The following is an 8694-nucleotide window of genomic DNA, read 5'->3' on the forward strand; positions in this document are numbered from 1 at the left end:
CTAAATCAGGGCTACTCCCTTCTGAAAGCTGGTTGTATAATCTGCGTCTGGGGAGCTTGGCCCCTGGCATACAGTCAAGATAGTAAAATTAATATCGGGGTTCTCACTGGTTCAGTCTACGCCTTGCGTGCTAAATGCTACATTTCCACCTACTCTCCTTTGTTTGACTCAGAGTTCAGCAGGGAGCTCCTTCCTTATGATGTATTTAACATCTGAATTCTTCAGCTTTGGACTTTGGGTCTGAGAAGGAACCTTATGTACTTGAAGCTCCTACTAGCTTAAGATTTAGGGTCGGGAGGCAGGAGTGGGAAGGGAAGGGGGTGACTTCAGGTCCTTTCACCAGTAGTGCTGCCACAGCAGGGTTCCAGAACGAAAAGATGCTTGAAAATCTCAGAGCATTCTCAGGTCACAGAGGCATGAACGTGTTGGCCAAATCTTTCTATTCATGCGAACAACTTGGCTATGAGTTTGCATGCCCTCGCAGTCCTACCCTGCCCGGCCCCTTTCTCTGTCGTTCTTACAATTGAGTCAGAATGATACTCTGGTTTCTTTTGATCTTTGGGCCCTCTCTCAACACACTGGAAGAGGTTATTTATTTCCCTCCCTGGTTTTATGTATGAATGAATAACTTGGGTATCATCCCATTGGGAAGGCCTTCCCCCGGAATAGAGGCAGTCCTTTAACGCTCTGTAACCTTTTCTGTGGATTAAAAAAGAACAAGGGGGCTGCAAGGAATACACAGGAGCTGTGGTCCTCATTCATTCAGCTGCTACCTTAACGTGCTTACCTTTAACGTGTTTCTGCCTACTGAATTCTGTGCTGGTTGCAGCGTTTGGGCCCACATCTGCCCTGAACACATAAAGGAAGATCATGTGAACACTTCCCGGCTCTTCCTAATGAATTCAAAGAACTTCAGAGCTAGAAGGAAGCTTTAAAGAGCTGTTTAAATTTACAGGAGAAAATGGAGACCTGGGAGAGATTACATGTCTCACCCAGGTGAGAGTAGATGTCTCTAGAGAGACTAGAGCCCACACAGCTGCTGGATGGCAGATCTAGGGCTAGAACCCAAGTCATTTACTTACTCGGATCCAACTGCTTCCTCCAGAAAAGAATGTCAGAGAAAGGAACAGTACCTGCCTGCTCTCACCAGTTCTCCCTGTTCTGTCCTGCTCTGAAGTTGCCATGGGCTGGAAAGTCTCCTCAGGTGAGCCACTGGTTCCTAAAAGTTGAAAGTTAAGTAATTAAGAAAAGGCACCATTATTACATATTCTCTGGAGCTTTGTGTGGTTATTTTTGCAAAGGTATCTGCAGCATTAGTACGTATCTAGTAAACAAGGGTTTATGTAAGATCTATGCAGACTAAGGTTACTTTTTTCATAACACCAATTAATTTCCTCTGTCTTTTGCTGTCTCATTTTAGTTTCTAACAATCTCAGAGAGCATTTGATTTTTGCCTTTTCGCTTTCAGTTTCTTTATCTGTAAAATAAAGTCGTAAGAGTTGGTCTCAGATCTTTTCAGAAGCTGGAAAACTTGGATCTCTGGGTTTGGGTTTCCTAAGAGCTAATATTTGGGGTCTTTAAACAGCTCAATTTTATCCTAATTCTGAATACTTCATAATAAAATCTTTCTAACATCATTTCCGTGCACCTGCTATTGTAAACCATGTAGGCAGAGCTCTCTGAGTCTCCTCCTGGCGAGCCAAGATCAGGCATGTGAGCACTGGCACAGTTGAGTTATTCACTACAGTGATGCCCTCAGGGGCTGAATTAGCCTTTGGGCATTGGCTTTTTTGAGTTCATTTGTCAGAAATAAAATAATTTCTGAAAAAGCTGAAAAACAACAGGAAGAGAAGTGAAGAAGGCTCAAGTTCACTAATGAGCAGGGAAATTGGCCAAAGGCAGAAAGCCAAGTGTCCATTTACAGTCCAAATGTTTTCACTTTTTTCCACCTCTACCATCTATACCCACCTCCTGAGCGACTTCCTCTCAAGCTGGTCCTGATTTAACATTTGAATCATTTCATCACAAGGAATACAAAGGGGAGACACATGCAAGACTTTGCGGATGGGAGGCAATAACGGAAATTGGGAATTGCTACCAGGATTAAGAAGAGTCACCTTGTTTTAGTTTTTTTGGTTACTCAAGCAAATACTATGAAATGGGTAAGCTTAAGCAATGGGAATATATTAACTTGTAGTTTTGAGGCTAAAAGAAAGTCCAAATCAAGGCAACACTTTCTCCTTTAAGACTGTGGCATTTGGGGCTGGCTGCAGGCAGTCCTTGGTGCCTCTGTCAGCATGGTGCCTTCTCCTGGTTGCTCTCCCATCTCTTCCATGTCCCTTTGATGTAGCTTCTTGCATCCGGCGGCTTTCTCTCTTCTTGTCTGAATTTCAGTCTCTTATAAATGACTCTAGTAATAGGATTAAGACCCACCCGATTGAGGATGAAGTAATCAAAAGGACCTACTTACAATGTGTCTATACCCACAGGAATGGATTAAACACCTAAAGACACTTAGATTGTTTTCTTGACTTTGGACAGTTTGTTTCATTCATGCAGATTTTGTATACATGGTGTAATTAATAGGACTCCACATTCACAAATATCCTTCTGACACAAACGGTAGATTCTAAACTCCTTCTAGAAGCTCTGACCTTTTTCTGCTCTTCTTGACGTCACTAGTGAGAAAATGACTTTGATATGGCCTCTTCTAAATTGGGGGGGGTGGAGGAGGAAGGTGGACGCTGAAGACCAAGATAGAAAAAATTACCTTCTATTAATGTCCCAAACCTGTACCATGATACATCCAACCCACTCATTCTAGTTAGTTTTACTATTGACATCAGCTCTAGTTATAGAAGCTTGAAAACATTGCATATATTCTTTACACTTGAGATTAGTTAGGTAGCAGGGACAATTATACATATTTATTTGTATATGTATATAAATATAAACACACACACCTATATATATATGCATATACATATCCAAAAGTTAAAGTGGAGATGCAAATTAGAGAAGCTCAAAGGGGAAGCCCTTATTTCATATAATGAAAATGGAGTTTGGAAGGGTTAAGGAGAAGAGAAGAGCCTACCAAGGAGTGGGAAGAAAAGTTCCAGAGCAGGTACAGAAGGAGAAGAGAATTGGGGGAAATGGCCAGAGGCTGTGAGACTTGGGAGGAATTTGGATGTGCATTATTCTGTGTATCACCTTTTTGCTACTTTCCATAAGGAAAGGCCTACAGCTTCTCTATGCTTTTGGAGTCGGAATTGTGGTTTCAGGGACCCTCGTTAGGAGGAAACCAACTGGGTTGAGCAGATTTTATTTCGGACTGCTGATACTTCTATTTAGAAGAACGCAAGGGCACGCCACCCACGACATCTGAAAACCACAGCTTCAGGCGCTGTTCCTTACCCTGCTCCTGCCTGCTTGGCTTCGGCCACAATCGGCACTGCGGTCTCATTCACTCAGTCGCTGTAACACCAGGAAAGTTGGTGCCGGATGCCGAGTCCCATACAGCTCCATTAAAAAACAGCCCATGAAGAAAAGCAGAAGCATTCTAACTAGCTGTCTAATCTTGGGAAAAATCACTTAACCTCTCTGGGTCTTTTTTCTGGGTCTGTAAAAGAAGCAGCTTGAAATCTGTACAGTTGTAAGCAGCTGGGGATTGAGCTTATCTAACATGATATCTGTGTCACAAATGCAGTTTTGGGACAGAAGTTGTTTGTATGAGAAGTTGACATATATAGACAAGGTGACTTGTGCCTGTGCACTCACGAAACAGGGTGCTATCCTTTGTCACTTCCAGGCCCCGGATGAGTGGATCAGAGACTAAGTGTGCCATCCTGGCTTTGCCACAGACTCAGTCCTACTCTGCAGCACTGTCCAAATTATACCATGGAAATAGTCAGGATGTAGGGCCAGACATTTTCCAAAGAGAACCCAGAGCGGTTTTATGCTTCCCTTATTGAGGAGGTGGAAAATTCCATTCCTGTGAGCAAGATTATCCCACTGCTCAGGGTGTGGCTTGTGTGTTAAATGTCAGATTCCCAGCTCTTCCTCTTTGTATGGCTCAGAGTTCATCAAGGAGCCCGTGCGTTATGATTTGGCTCACGGGGTAGATGTGTCTATAGGCAGAAAATAAATTTGAGAATTTTTGTTCCCATGGCAGGCAAGCTGATTGTAAATTTTTGAAAAAGAAGAGTAGACAGTATTAATGTGGAGAGGGAATCTATAGGGACAGAATATACTAGAGAAATAGTGAAAGGCAGAGAATCGGGCCACAAAAAGCGCCATTCTGTGGCCCATAGAGATATTTTGCAGAGTTTGGAGATAACATGTGGCTGTGTGCTGCTGGCGTGTCAATACACCCTCGGTGCCTATGTCAGTGGTGGCTTTGCTTTATAATCACGGTGGCATTTTGCAATTCATCTCTAATAAAGAGTGTGAAATGTTTATTGGAGACTTATTTGTCTTGTGAATAGTATATATTACAAATAAATAAAATAGCATAGTGGTCACAAAACAAAGGATGAGAATCAAGTTAAATATTGAACTAGCATGAAATTGCTATAGATATCTTGATTGAGCATTATAAAGTCTCTTCTATGTGGAAATATCTCTGTATTTATAGACTGACATACTTCCATAACTTCTATTTGGACTGTTACTAATGACCGAGAAACTTAACCATTTCAAAAGCTGAACATTTTTATAGAGATCTCTGTCAGGCTATGAAGCATTACTATTTCACAGTGGGACATATTCTCTTTATATGTCATATAAAATGTATTACAACAACTATTAAATAAGTATCTAGATTTATATCTGTCTCAACCCCAAAATAAAAATCTTCAAGAAACATGGACACAAATGCCCTCAAAAAAAACAAGCTGCTTAACAATCTAAGAAGAATATAATTAAAGAAGTCTATTTTAGACATATATGCAGTTATTTTAAGATATGTTTAAAATTTGCAGTTAGTAGCAGGAGCGGGTTATTAACCACACAACTTATCCCCCTTAGTACTCGTATTAGCAAAAATAAAATGTCCAGAAACCTCAGGAAGTTGATTAGTAATCTATATTGTATACTAATTAGAAGCACACTATAGATTGTAATATGCAAGATAAAAATCTCAGGTCGCTGAGGGCAAAAACGTAAACTTTCATATATTTTGACAAGCATTGCCTTGGTCTGAACTGTTTATAATACTTTAGAGTGTACTAGCAGCTTTTTTTTTGTAATATAAAAGGTAATAGAATCTTAGTAATATGAGGCCCCACTAGAGATATTTGCTATTAAATTGTTGCTGAGTTGCTGAGGTTTGAGGGGAGAATTAGCGAGTTTTCAGATTAGCAAAGCAGGTTCTGGCAGTGTTTTAAAATTAAGGCAGTGATGCTTTTCAATGAGGTATATTTTAAGGATTCACGATTAGAATTTCAAAATAGATGAAAAGATTGATTTTTAAAAAAATTCTCGAGTGGTATATGTTAATTAGTGTTTTATGTAAACTAATTTTATGATTGTCCACAGGTTTAAGTGTGTACAAGGGAGGAAAGGGTGAGGGGCACTTCACGAGAGATGCTTTGAAAATGAGGTGTGGCATTAAACTTAAATAAGTATTTCCCCTTTTTGTTTTCTTTTTCTTTTTCAAACCTTCCCCCCTTTCAACCATTATCAGAGTTGCCAACACTGGATGGCATAATTATGTGAACTTAGGCTTTTGCCTATGTTTCTAATTCTGAATTTGATGTACTCTAAATTCCACCCTGGGTATCTTTTGTTCTGTGTGATGATACTTTGAATTCCACCCAGAATATCTACTGTAACCTTCAGAGGAACCCGAAGGAGTGACAGAGCACTTGTATTCCTTTGCCACTTGCAGTGGGAAGTTCAGCTTTGCGTCCAATTTATTGAACTTGCCTCTACTGTGAGCAAAGTTGTCCAGCATTAAAAAAACTACTTGATAGCAGCCCTGTTAAATCTACTCTCTTAACTTTGGCTAAAGAGTTAAAAGCATTGCTGATATAGGAAGAGAGGAATTCCTTTTCGTCCCCAAATAACTGTTTTAGTTATTTTTATTAGAATATGTTCCACCCTAGAATTATTAACGGTGAAGAAACAGTTACTGAAAGTTCAAGAAAGAAATCCTAGCAGTTTGGCAGCAGTAGTTTTCAGCAGACGTCTTTAAAATTTATTTTGAAACAACTATTTAGACCAGAATTGGCTAGTTATTAAGTCTCAAACACGATATTTAGCTTATATGATATGCTTATTCAAAGGGAATTTGTAATTAATTATCATGAAGTAGCTGTACTTGAAAAACACATTCTTTATAAATTGAACTAATTTTCATGGTATAATAATTACATCCATTAGAGCTTCCCCTGGAAGCTAAAGCAGTGATCTTTCATAGAAGATGCTCAATTTGTGTGGCGGCTGATGACATAGATTCATCTGGAAAACCATGCTAGTCTTCAGCAAACTTCTCTTGATATTTGATCAACAACTTGAGTTAGAAAATGTGAGAGGCGTGTGGAACCTGGGAAGCCTTCTGCTTTATAGACAGTGAAACTGAGTAAGGCAGAGAGGGGCAAAATCACTTGATAAGACACGTTGCTACTCAGTGACAGAATTTGGACCAGAATTCCATTTTTGTTAATTCCGGATCCGGAATTTTCTTTTCAGGTTACCGTGTGATGTGTACACCAGTGTATATGCACTACTTTAGAATCTGATTTCACAGATAGACTCTACTCTTCTGTGGGTTGTTTATTTGATTGGTTGGTTGTTTTTTGGGGGGAAGGGCATGGGCTGGGAACCAAACCCGGGTCTCCTACATGGCAGGCGAGAATGCTCTCACTGAACTGCCGTTGCACCCCAGGGTTTGTTTATTTGAATAAATGCATAGACAAATCCCTGAAAATGTCCAGGGAGCCAGCCCTGTATTCTCTCTTAGTGTGGCAGCTTATAATGCCACAGATGTGTCCTGATATCAACCAGTTGATGTTGGAATTTAATTTATAGTGTCCAGGTATTCTACATACTCCTGAACATGTGATTTTTTTTTCTCTGAATTCCACGATTTTAAGTTGTTCATAGATCAAGGTGCAAGGTTCAGAAAATGTCTTCGTCATTTACTATTGCTCCAAATTGGAAAAACCAGGTCAGTGAATTCTACATCTGTATCAGCTGGTTTGGAGGGACCATTTTAAGCATTCTCAGACATGTAGCTAAGAAAGTCTGGGCTTCTTTGACATTACATAATTTCTATGCTAAACCAAAGATCTCATTGAGTTGGCTGTTTAGCAACGTCTTGTGTTAGATTATGGGTGTGTTGGTTCAAGCTCAGTTTCATCATTTTCCAGACTCAGGTATTTCCCAGATTTGGAAATACTGGGAAACAGCCCAGTTCCTGTCTTCCAGGCTCTACTGGTTATTCAGACAAATGTCGACAAATGTAGAGTAGTTTTCAGCCTGGGAATCAATGCCTGAGCACAATGTAGAATTTTCGTTTGTGATAGATGTTATCTTGTTTCTAGTTCTTGTTCAAGTTATTTTAAGGAAAAGCACCACCTGTTCTTTTCTGACTGACTTAAAAAAAAATGACATGATCTTCTCAGCGTGAATATTAGCAAAAAGCACATAGCAATCTAAGCTTTTGAACTCTCTGACAGCTGGGGTGCCCAAAATTGATGTGATTTTTCCTTAATGACTCCAGAGCACCATGTGTGTGTGATCAGAGTAGACTGTGATCTTAAAAAGCTCTGGTATCACATGGGAAGTTTCCATTTCTTGACTAAATTGACTTTCTGCTTGGAAATTAGCATCCCATCATGAAAAGCAGGACCTTGCACAGGAGCTCGGAGGAGGTCTTTGCTGACTGTATTTGAAGCAAGCACAGTTTCTGCTGCCCCTCACTGCAGCACATTGGGAGGCTATTTGGATTTGAAGGACAAGTGATTGTGAAGTCTCTCTAAGGAAGGGGACTCCAAATGAAGCCTATTCTAATAGTGAAAACGTGGTTTAAAATGCAGCCCATGCCAGCATAGGAATAAATTAGAAACAGACCATAAAAACCTCACCCATAGTCAATACACACCCAGAGAATTGCAGACACCAGGAAGACAGGATGGTCTGGTCTTCGTTGCAGGCAGAATCCTGTTCAAGTGCGGCAGTTATCAGCAAGCAGAGAGGCTTGGTTCTGTGTTGCATCGGTTACCTGACCTTGAGAGTTCATGAATTAAAGAAGCTTTCAAAAATAATTTGAGGACTAACATAGAATTGCCAACTTCCACCTACCCCAGGCCCAGTAAAGATATTGAACCTACGTGCTCCCTACTTTTGTTCTTATTTCATACAAGAAGGGAGATTTTAATACCTCTATATGAGAAGACCATAGTCTAAGAATAAAGACCTTTAAATTGAATAAATTTAATTTTATGAGTCACTACATTCTTTCTTTAATGAAATCTACTTTTTCTGTGGGTCTGTGAAAATATTTGCACAGACCTACATTTGGGAAATCCCTGTTCGAGAGTGAACAATATTACAAAACTCCCTTTGCTTTTGACCCCGCTTTTTTCCTTCAGGCTGACATTCTTCATGGCTAATGTTCCTTTTTTATTCTGATTGAATGTCACTTAGTACTGGCTAGAGCCTTGTACAGTAGTTTTGATGGATGCTTCCTGG

The 8694-nt window shown here is 40.0% G+C and overlaps 1 long non-coding RNA gene across 1 annotated transcript; it reads left to right on the forward strand.

Moving 5' to 3' along the window:
- The first annotated feature begins 6721 nt into the window (after positions 1 to 6721).
- Positions 6722 to 8309, forward strand: LOC143676407 (uncharacterized). Its single transcript, XR_013172063.1, has 3 exons — positions 6722 to 6765; positions 7095 to 7168; positions 8156 to 8309. It is a non-coding gene; the product is annotated as an uncharacterized LOC143676407 (long non-coding RNA).
- Positions 8310 to 8694: the final 385 nt, after the last annotated feature.

The sequence above is a fragment of the Tamandua tetradactyla genome, chromosome 3, assembly GCF_023851605.1.
Source record: "Tamandua tetradactyla isolate mTamTet1 chromosome 3, mTamTet1.pri, whole genome shotgun sequence".
NCBI lineage: Eukaryota > Metazoa > Chordata > Mammalia > Pilosa > Myrmecophagidae > Tamandua > Tamandua tetradactyla.